Source organism: Haliotis rufescens, unplaced genomic scaffold (assembly GCF_023055435.1).
Source record: "Haliotis rufescens isolate VD_foot unplaced genomic scaffold, xgHalRufe1.0.p SCAF_1, whole genome shotgun sequence".
NCBI lineage: Eukaryota > Metazoa > Mollusca > Gastropoda > Lepetellida > Haliotidae > Haliotis > Haliotis rufescens.
The window spans coordinates 8,414,127-8,426,479 of NW_025963779.1; the positions used below are offsets into that span (position 1 = coordinate 8,414,127).

The 12,353-nt window shown below is 39.3% G+C and overlaps 1 protein-coding gene across 6 annotated transcripts in view; it reads left to right on the forward strand.

Annotated features, from left to right (window-relative positions):
• Window positions 1-12,353, forward strand: part of LOC124136674 (zwei Ig domain protein zig-8-like) — a 429,679-nt gene that overhangs the window by 242,925 nt on the left and 174,401 nt on the right. The gene's annotated exons all lie outside the window — the stretch shown is intronic.

Here is a 12,353-nt window from a genome sequence, read left to right on the forward strand (position 1 = left end):
GTGACAGACAAAATAACTAGAATTGTCACATTATCACGATGTGAGAATCTAGATGACAGACAACACAACTGGAGCTGTCACATTATCACGATGTGAGAATCTAGGTGACAGACTTGCCTTTCAAGTATTGATTGTTTAATCGGTGTGGTAATTGTCCATTGTCTTAAACGTGTTTCCAGTGATCAGTTAGTCAGCAAAGCAGAACAGTACATTTATGAATATTTTACAACTGTTAGCCATTGCTTTCTTGTCTCATTTCAGATTTATATATACATACCATAAGTAGTTCTCAAGTTGATTTTTAACTCAGTGTGAAGTACTTTATGGATTTCCCCTTGAAGATCCAGGTTAGAATTGGTCTTCAGCAATCCATGATTGTCATAAGATGCAACTAACAAGATTGGTGGGTCCGGCTCGATGACTTGGTTGATGCATGTCATCGAATCCCATTTGTGTAGATAGATGCTCATGATGTCAGTGACTAGACTGTCTTATCCAGACTTGATTGTTTACAGACTACAGTCTTATGATTGGAATAATGCAGAGTGTGGTATTAAACAATAAACAAACAAACAACTTTATAGATGGTTCCACTGTACTATGGTTTTGATATGATGTTAGTGAACACATTGAGATTATGTGATTAGATTCTGCATGATTTGGGTGGCTCAGTCATCTAGGTCATCTGAGTGGTGCTGTGTCACTTGCATTCAAGAAGTCTAGGGCAATAGTTCCTATCCCAGATCGCCCTGATTGTGATTATTGGTTTGCCACCACCATGTTCATGGGTGTCAAGAAAGTGATAAATGTCTAAAACATCCTCCCCTGACAATTGAAATACTGTTTAAAGCAAAATTTACTTATATATCCCCTCCAAAAACAAACACATATGTGGTTTCAAGAGATTCTTTTGGTGGCTTCTACAAGGCCTTAAAGTGATACGTGGGATGTGTGTGTGTGGAAGATTACAATTGAAACATTAAAATTGACGTCATCACACATTATTGAAGGAGTCTTTGCATTTGCCGATTATGTCACTGTCTCAAGCACGTTAGTCATGAAGCCTAGTACTGTATGTCCACCATTGGCCTGAATGACTGCAAGACACCTCCTACCCATGGAATCAAGAAGGATGCTGGTGACACCTTGTGGAATGGTAATTAACCCATTCTTCCTGAAGAGATTGGCATAAGCCCTGTAGCTTCTTGATGGCCATGGGTCCTGTGTAGGGACAAGTATTTTCATGCTGAAAAATGTTCCCTGATTCCTCCGACGAATCTGTTCTTGTCCGGTATAGCACTCTTTCTGCCGCCAATATGTACACCTGGATCCACCTATATGAAGCAGGAAAGGGTATTTGTCACTAAACCAAATGCTATGCCAACTTTGGAAAAGCCACTAATAATGTAATCAACACCACAGCAGCCACTGAAGTCAATTACAGTTGATAAGTAATGCCAGTGTAGCTAGGGCCTTCTTGCTTGGATTTGTGCAGCTGGTAAACAGTTATGGAGAGTTGTGTGCAGATATGGATGTAAACCAGGAACTTTGCAGTGTATGTCACAGTTAGTGTCCTGTTTTGAAGGTGAAGGCCCTGGATGTAGTGATCCTCGGCTGCTGTGATGATGCGGATTCTCACTGATCATGAACAGTCTCTAGTGATGCCATCTTGAAATTCCTTGCCACTGATGCTTGTGATTCAACAGCTTCAGCTCTACCAATAGCGTTATTTCTCACCTTATTATTCAGTCCTGGCATGACGATTCTCAAAATTCCCTCGTTATCTGAATGATTTGAAACAAAGACTAGACATAGGTCACGGACTAGAAACAGGACACACCTAGAAACAGGGCACAGGCTGGACACAGACTAGACACAGAACACAGACTAGAAACAGGACACATACTGGACACAGGGTGGACACAGGCCGGACACAGGCCGGACACAGATTGGACACAGGCTGGACACAAACTAGACACAGGGCTCAGGCTGGACACAGACTAGACAAAGGATGCAGACAGGACCCAGGCTAGACACACCATAGAATAGGCACAGGACACAGACTGGACACAGGGCACAGACTGGACTCAGACTAGGAACAGGACACAGGCTGGAGACTGGACACAGGACACAGGCTGGACACAGACTAGGAACAGGACACACCTAGAAACACGACATAGGCTGGACACAGGCTAAACACAGGACACAGACTAGGAACAGGACACATGCTGGACACAGGACACAGACTAGGAACAGGACACAGGCTGGACACAGACTAGACACAGAACACAGACTAGAAACAAGACACATACAGGACACATACAGGACACAGGGTGGACACAGGCCGGACACAGATTGGACACAGGCTGGACACAAACTAGACACAGGGCTCAGGCTGGACACAGACTAGACAAAGGATGCAGACAGGACACATGACACAGGCTAGACACACCACAGAATAGACACAGGGCACAGACTGGACACAGGAAACAGGACACAGGCTGGAGACTGGACACAGGACACAGACTAGGAACAGGACACACCTAGAAACAGGACACAGGCTGGACACAGGCTAGACACAGGACACAGACTAGGAACAGGACACACCTAGAAACTGGACACAGGCTAGACACAGGACAGAGACTAGGAACAGGACACACCTAGAAACAGGACACAGGCTAGACACAGGACACAGACTAGGAACAGGACACACCTAGAAACAGGACACAGGCTGGACACAGGCTAGACACAGGACACAGACTAGGAACAGGACACACCTAGAAACAGGACACAGACTAGACACAGGACACAGACTAGGAACAGGACACACCTAGAAACAGGACACAGGCTGGACACAGACTAGACACAGAACACAGACTAGAAACAGGACACATACTGGACACAGGGTGGACACAGTCATGCACAATGGGAATATAATGTAACAGGTATCTTGATTTGATATTTTAACTGTAATATATCTCTTTCAACGTATCTTTAACAGTAGAAAATGTTTCACTAAATATTTCAGTGTCACTTTATCAAAAATAACATTGGAATGTTTTACAGATGACAAACTTGAATCTTATTTTCTAATGATATCATTATTAGTTGCCTCGTTTACAATTTACTGCCATTTTGGTGTGATTGTGTTTGGCTACAACAACAACAACAACGACGATGATGACGATGATGATGATGATGATGAAGATGATGATGAAGATGATGATCTGCCAAATCCACACCCTAATGCATGCTTAAAGTGCTACATTATTACCCTGGTCAATGGATCAGTGTGCACTCGATTTTTATTCTCAGCTCCCTGGGGAGTATGCAACTCCAGCTTCTAGCTAAGGTGCTAAAAGGTTAACATTGGGTAGGCTAATGGTTTACTCATCATGCCCAGGGCCATGTTTTAATGGCCAACTTTGGTGACAATGCATGTGAAGCCCAACCTCGTTGTTCCAAACATGACTGGATTATTTGTGACCCTACTCTTACTCAAGTTTGAATGAAGTAAGGAAAAAAATAAGAATAATATACTCTTTATTATATCAAGAGGTGTTTTTTGTAGTTCCTTCCTGAGGTTTAGACTCAACAGTGAGATCCTTGAACCATATACACAAGTATATTATATTTTGGTACACATTATTTCTCTATTTTCTGTTAATTGTACCAATACCTCTGTGAAGATCTGGGTTAGAACTGGTCTTCAGACACCCATTCCAGTTGTAAGAGGAGACTAATGGGATCGGGTGCTCAGGCTTGCTGACTGAAGTTATTGTAAGTCGACCTGAGAAGATCTGGGGTAGAATAGGTCTTCATCAACCCATGCTTGCTGTAAAAGGCGACTATGCTTGTCGTAAGAGGCGACTAACGGGATCAGGTGGTCAGGCTCGCAGACTTGGATGATTCATGTCATCGTATCCCCATTGCGTGGTTCCATGCTCATGATGTCAGTCACTGGATTATCTGGTCCAGACATGATTATTTACAAACTGCAATCATAAAGCTGGAATATTGCTGAGAGCAGCTTTAAACAACAAACAAACAAACAAACATTACAATTCATCGTATTACAATTGTGTGGATTGATGCTCATGGTGTCAATCACTGGATTGTCTGGTCCAGACTCGATCATTTACAGATTGGCACTATTTTGCTGGAATACTGCTTAGTGCAGCATTAAACACTGAACAAACAAACAAACAAAACAAAACACAATTGTACCAGTAACAGTATGTCTATTTATTAAAGTCTCATTTGCAAATAGCAGTGAGAGACAAAAGATAAGCACTAGTTCCAAATGAATTACACGTACACATCTGATGATACACCAAACAGTTGTATGTCACACCAAACCTTTTTGGCTAATGTCAGTCAGCCATGACACTGCATGAACAACCTGGCGCTGACTGAATTACTGATAAGTGAAACTATTCTAGCTTTGACCCCAATTGCAAATGTAGACTCCTACGCTCATACATTGTAGATTACCATGCGTAGACATTTTAATAATCCCTTTAGTATCGATATAAACACCACTCAACTTGTTGTACACTAGCTGGATCCCTTAATTTGGGTGCCTTCCATCCCTTAAAACGGCCTGTGAAGATCCAGTTTAGAAATTGTCTACTTCATGCTTGTGGTAAGAGGCAACTAACTGGATCGGGTGGTCAGGCTCACTGACTTGGTTGATGAATGTCATTGTATCCCAATTGCGTAGATCTGAGCTCCTGATGTCAATCACTGGATTATCTGGTCCCCACTCAATTGTATACAGATTCATGTCATATAAGTGTAATATTGTTGATAACATCATAAAAATACAAACAAACAAAGAAACTTGAAAATGCCTTGAAAAAATAGGGTCTGAAAAAGAATTTTGCCTTATAGGGATGAGAAACAATTGAAGTTATTCGTTAACACATTTTAGCAAGTCATCATGAGTTTAGAAACAATTTGTATATTACAGTGTAAAATTTAAAGTATATGATAATGAGCACTGTGGCAGTACACACCGGCTGCTGAGGGGGGTGTTCTGGGCACACTGCAAGGTTATTGTAGATCTGTTATCTCCCCTAATTTCCATGATAAAAGTTTAATTATCTGTTCATACAGAATACACTTTTCAAAATTGTTCATACTCATAAATAAAATGTATAGAAGACTGACACATAAACCATGGAATTACACATTGGGTATATGCACAGGAATAGCAGTGTATGTTAAATTTATCGACTTAATATCTTGGAAAGAAATGTGTTTGTGAAAAAGGAAAATAAAGGCTGAATTTATTTTGTTTTCGTGTAATGGTTTGTATGGCCTGGACTCAATTGTTTACACGCTTCTGTCATGTGGCAGTCTTATTAGGTGGCATCAGGCAACAAACAAATCCTTATTTCTTTATGCAAATCGCGAGAGTGGCTGGTGCTACAGTAGGCCAGGACACTCTTTTCTCAAACACATGGTGTCATCCCTAATTTTCAGTGATCAGTCCATATTATTTTCATTGCAATTTTTTCACATTTTATATTTCCCTGATTGGTTCCTGGTAATGGACAGGCTCCATCCTATCAGGTGAACAGTATTTTGGGGCAATCAATTCATAGGAAAAATCTCTTTTATCTTAAAAGCTTTTCTTTTACAATATTTATAAAGTTTATATGACAGATGATTTTGCATGCCACTTCCGTTGATTTTGTCTGTTAAGAGAATTACCCTGTACCCAGTATAGGTGATCATGCAGGAACAGCCAACTGCTCCTAAGTGGAGTGGATAGGGACACTCCCTGGTAGATATTTATTGATACAGGATTGAGAGGATGCTGGGGTTTGTCTAACAGAATCTTGTAAGGAGGGCTGATTGAGGCGGGTAAGCTTTGTGTGTGAACAGTAAATAGCAGAGAAGAGTAAGAACACTACACCATCAGTAATGAGCACAGTGAGAGATTGTCAGTATATCAACTCCAACTTTCACATTCCAACACAATTTACATGTTTGTTTCTCCAAATAACCTTGATGCTTCTATGTTGATGCCTCATACTGTGTAATTACAGATTATTCTCTTTTGTACATGAAATGCGCAATATTTGTTGTCTGGGAGCTGGTTTCCCGTTTCACTTGGAATAATGTTAATCTCTCAATGACTAGAGTATTGTTTTCTTGTCAGTTGATTCCTGCATGTACAACAGCAGGGGATTGCTTGTCTGGCTGTCTTGCTTCAGTGTCTTTCAGACCTGACTGTAAGGGATACGTTGTACATCTGGGAGGTATGTAGTCTTGCATTAATCATTTTGTTCAGAATGTACTTGGGTAAAGAGAATTCACTACAAGACTCATGGAGACCCAGTTGTCTTAGGTGCTTGCTGTGGAGAGTTGTGTCCCTTAGCCATGTGAGGATTTGCTGGTAATAAGGCTTTGAAAGTAATTGAGACTGGACCAGACTGTTGCATGAGCAGCGATGAAATGATACCAGTCAAGTTACAGAGTATGTGTACAGAATTCTTTTTAGCAAACTCTTACAACAAACGGGATACTCCGGGACATTTTCTGACCTGTAAACCCCACCTGCATATTCTAGAATACAAGTAAGGTCATTTGAATTGTAGCTCACAACAGGGCATTTTGTAAATATCAAGCTGTCAGGAGTTGTCAGACTAGGTTCATGAGACAAACATTTTTACGTTTTTGTTTTTTTGCTGAAAAAAATCAATCTATTTCACCCAAAGTCTGGATGTGTATTCTTTACAAAGTCATAAATGCTTTACAAAATTATCTTGAGGGATGCATATCAGTAGATCTATATTGGAGTGTTGAATGTCGTGTCTTTCTTGGGTGGAGAGTATTATTTGTTTGGGCGTTTCAATATTCATTCCTTGTTTCAGTGTCCACGAAAGCCTTTGATTTATATGATAAGAAACATTTTGCAAACGATTTTATCTTAACAGTTTCCATCTTGACATTTCAGTCAAGAATTCTACTCAGATAACAATGCCATTTTCTTTGGTTGTAGCCTTCTTGTTTTCAAATGACAAAGTTTCATGAACAGTTCACGTTATGTCTACTGTTCTTTTAACAGCCACAAACATGTGAAAGGTTGAGTTTTCTTTAAATTCACACTGGTAAAGATTTCAATGGAAATGAAAATAAACATTTTCAATGAGAACCTTCTTGGGAAGGAGAAAAATGTCCAAGTTTGTCCTTTTAGTGGTCTTTGGAATGAAAGCATATGGCAAAAACATCGTAACAAGCCGGAAATACCTAGAAAATCTGGGAACTTTTTGGTGCTTGTATGAGCTATGGGCTAAAGAAACTTTAGCATGATTGGCAACGGCATGAAGGGTGTTCTGCTGAGTGCTGCAATAGCTTTTGTTTCAAGTCTTCATTTTTCAGCTTAAACTTGTGCTACAGTTTCTGCTTGTATTTTTGCCAAACACATTTCATGATTAGCTTTTAGTCATATGAGAAGGTTACTCTCAAAGGTTAATAGATAACTATCATTATCTTAAACATATTATGTTTTAGATGATTAATCAACAAACATTTTTTCTCTCATTTTTGCTAAAAATAGAATATCGTATCTCATAGAATATTGATTTTCATATCTGTATTGTTTCAGATAGAAAAGATTAGATACACAGCTGGCCTTAAAATTTGAATTCAAACTTAAAAAAACTCGTAAAATAATGGTTATCTCTTGCTCATTTTGTCAATGTTTTATCTGAAAATCTTGGAAAAAACTTTTTTATGAAACCTGTTTCTTGAAATTGTCTTATGTTTTATTATAATTAGTAGACTTTACAGTTTAACTTACAAACATGGCCAGTGTATGGTGATTCATGTACATCAGTCCTCAGGAGTAAACTGTAAGGGTAATAATCCTTGCCTTCTGGTAAGTAACAGCAACACAAGCCTTCCATGATCTTGAGAAATCTCTGCTTAAAACAGAGCTAACATATAATATAAGTTAAATATGATTATAGCAATATTAATACCATCTTCTACACATACCACCATCTACACATACCACCAACTACACATACCACCATCTACACATACCATCTTCTACACATACCACCATCTACACATACAACCATTTACACATACCACCATCTACACATACCATCATCTACACGAACCATCATCTATACATACCGTCATCTACACATACCATCATCTACACATACCATCAACTACGCATACCATCTTCTACACATACCACCATCTACACATACCATCATCTACACATACCATCATCTACACATACCATCATCTACACATACCATCTACACATACCATCATCTACACATACCATCATCTACACATACCATCTTCTACACATACCACCATCTACACATACCATCATCTACACATACCATCATCTACACATACCATCTACACATACCATCATCTACACATACCATCTACACATACCATCATCTACACATACCATCTACACATACCATCATCTACACATACCATCTACACATACCATCATCTACGCATACCATCTACACATACCATCATCTACACATACCACCATCTACACATACAACCATCTACACATACCACCATCTACACATACCATCATCTACACATACCATCATCTACACATACCATCATCTACACATACCATCTACACATACCATCATCTACACATACCATCTACACATACCATCATCTACACATACCATCTACACATACCATCTACACATACCATCATCTACACATACCATCTACACATACCATCATCTACACATACCATCTACACATACCATCATCTACACATACCATCTACACATACCATCATCTACACATACCACCATCTACACATACCATCTACACATACCACCATCTACACATACCATCATCTACACATACCATCTACACATACCACCATCTACACATACCATCATCTACACATACCATCTACACATACCATCATCTACACATACCGCCATCTACACATACCATCATTTACACATACCATCTACACATACCATCATCTACACATACCATCATCTACACATACCATCTACACATACCATCATCTACACATACCATCATCTACACATACCATCATCTACACATACCATCTACACATACCACCATCTACACATACCATCATCTACACATACCATCTACACATACCATCATCTACACATACCATCATCTACACGAACCATCATCTACACATAACATCTACACATACTATCATCTACCCATACCATCATCTACACGAACCATCATCTACACATACCATCATCTACACATACTATCTACACATACCACCATCTACACATACCATCTACACATACCATCATCTACACATACCATCAGCTACACGAACCATCATCTACACATAACATCTACACATACTATCATCTACCCATACCATCATCTACACGAACCATCATCTACACATACCATCATCTACACATACCATCTACACATACCACCATCTACACATACCATCATCTACACATACCATCTACACATACCATCATCTACACATACCATCATCTACACGAACCATCATCTACACATAACATCATCTACACATACCATCTACACATACCATCTACACATACCATCATCTACACATACCACCATCTACACATACCATCATCTACACATAACATCTACACATACCATCTACACATAACATCTACACATACTATCATCTACACATACCATCATCTACACAAAACATCATCTACACATACCATCTACACATACCATCTACACATACCATCATCTACACATACCACCATCTACACATACCATCTACACATACCATCATCTACACATACCATCATCTACACATACCACCATCTACACATACCATCTACACATACCACCATCTACACGAACCATCATCTACACATAACACCTACACATACTATCATCTACACGAATCATCATCTACACATAACACCTACACATACCACCATCTACACGAACCATCATCTACACATAACACCTACACATACCATCATCTACACGAATCATCATCTACACATACCATCATCTACACATACCATCTACACATACCATCTACACATACCATCATCTACACATACCATCATCTACACATACCATCTACACATACCACCATCTACACATACCATCATCTACACATACCATCTACACATACCATCATCTACACATACCATCATCTACACGAACCATCATCTACACATAACATCTACACATACTATCATCTACCCATACCATCATCTACATGAACCATCATCTACACATACCATCATCTACACATACCATCTTTGTTGTTTTTTCCACTTCCTGTTTAGAAGGCTTAGGAGGAGGTATATATACTTTGGTGTGAACTGGTTTTTTTAATCATTAGTTAGCTATTCTGTTCATGTACACTCATATTGTCTCTGTGTGAAAGATCTAGACATGTACATGGCTTGGAAGTTCTCTATGACAACAATCAATGTGTTAACTTAGCTTAAAGAGGCAGTGTTTCAACAGTTCTGACGCTTTGTTTGTAAACTATACCTGACTGGCCCATATTGGCCCCATATTGTTTTGCATTATTATGTAGATATGTTACTTCAACAGTGACAGTGAGGTGCATGACAATATATATTTAAGTGACCATACCCTGGCTCTCTGTAGGTCTTCAGTGACAGCTAGCATGTGGACATATATGCAAATGGATATAGTTTTTCACATTTTAGGATATTTTCTCAGTGAAGTGAAATGTTTCATGGCATATGTTTTGCTAAATGTGCAGACTTGTCCAAAATGAAACAGATGAAAAACTCATTCAAGAACTGTGTAAGATGTGACAATGTGATAGAGGTACTTGGCTGGCTGCAAGGAACTCTGGGTAGGAGAGTGATTGGCTTCACATGACCGAAGCATATTTATAGTGTAATCTAGGCTTTGATAAACACTGTCTTCTAGTGTAATCAAACTGGCAATTAGTATTTTGTAACTCATCTGTAAGAGATATACACACATGCTTTCTCTTCAATTTTCCTCTAATAAAAAACATTATTGAAGCTGGTTTACTCGATCTGTGGAGCATTTGCGTTGTCGGCTTCCCTGTGCCGAGCTCCTTTGTTCTGGTTTCAGAATTGAATTGGGCATGACGTTGTACGTGACATCACGCTCGGGAAATATTTCATGCAGGATGTAAAAACACACTGAACCATAAATGTACTGTCCCTTTAAGTTAGACCGCCTCCGTGGTCTTGTGGTAGAGCATCCGCCCGGAGAGCGGAAGGTCCAGGGTTCGATCCCGGGCCGCGTCATACAAAAAGACGTTAAAAGATTGCACTTGTTGTTACCCTGTCTGGCGCTGGGCATTAAGGGGCTAAAACAAGGACTGGTTGGCTCGGAGTCAGTATACTGTGTCTGAGTGGGATATTCATGTTAAGCTGCGGCATGGTATCTCAGTGAGCTAGCACTATAAATCGGCATCAGTCCGGACTAGTACAAGCAGCCACACACACACATACACGTGCATGCACGTCGCTATATAAGTGCAATAATCTTGGACGCGACGTTAAACCCAATTTCACCTCACCTCACCTCCCTTTAAGTTGGTTTGTCTTTTAAGCAATTTTGATTCAGATGTAAATTATGTTACATGAAGTAACATACAGTACATATATTTTGGATAAATTACGATAGCAGAAATATTCATGGCCTATATTTAAAGGGTGAGTTCACACAAAAATGTAATTGCTGAAATTGAATAGAATATTAGTGGAAAGGTCTCAAGTTGCATGTTGTATTATTTTTTAGTTATTGTTTTGAAGTACATACACGTCACCCCCTTCCTACCATTAGCATATGTCTTTATTATTTCTGATTCTTAATGTCGAAGCAGGATGTTACACAGGAGGCACATTATTGAGCATTCCATTGAGACATGTGTATAATATTGTCAGGAAATCCTGTTATTGTCAATATATTTTATATTATATTCTCAAAAAAACTGTTTTACTATCATAATGGTTAGGACAAATGCTATATATTCTTATATAAGGACATCGATCTAAGATGTATTTGATATTGTGAAGAAATGTTGTTGTTGTTGTTGTTTTTGTTGTTGTTTAATACTGCACTCAGCAATATTCCAGCTATATGACGGCGGTCTGTAAATAGTTGAGTCTGACCAGACAATCCAGTGATTGAGCATCGATCCACGCAATTGGGATATGATGACATGTGAGCCTGACCACCCGATCCCGTTAGTCGCCTCTTACGACAAGCATAGTCACCTTTACGGCAAGACTGGGTTACTGAAGACCTATTCCACCCCTACCCCTATTCTAGTGCATTGTTGCAGTTTTAAGCTTATCACCTGAACTTTG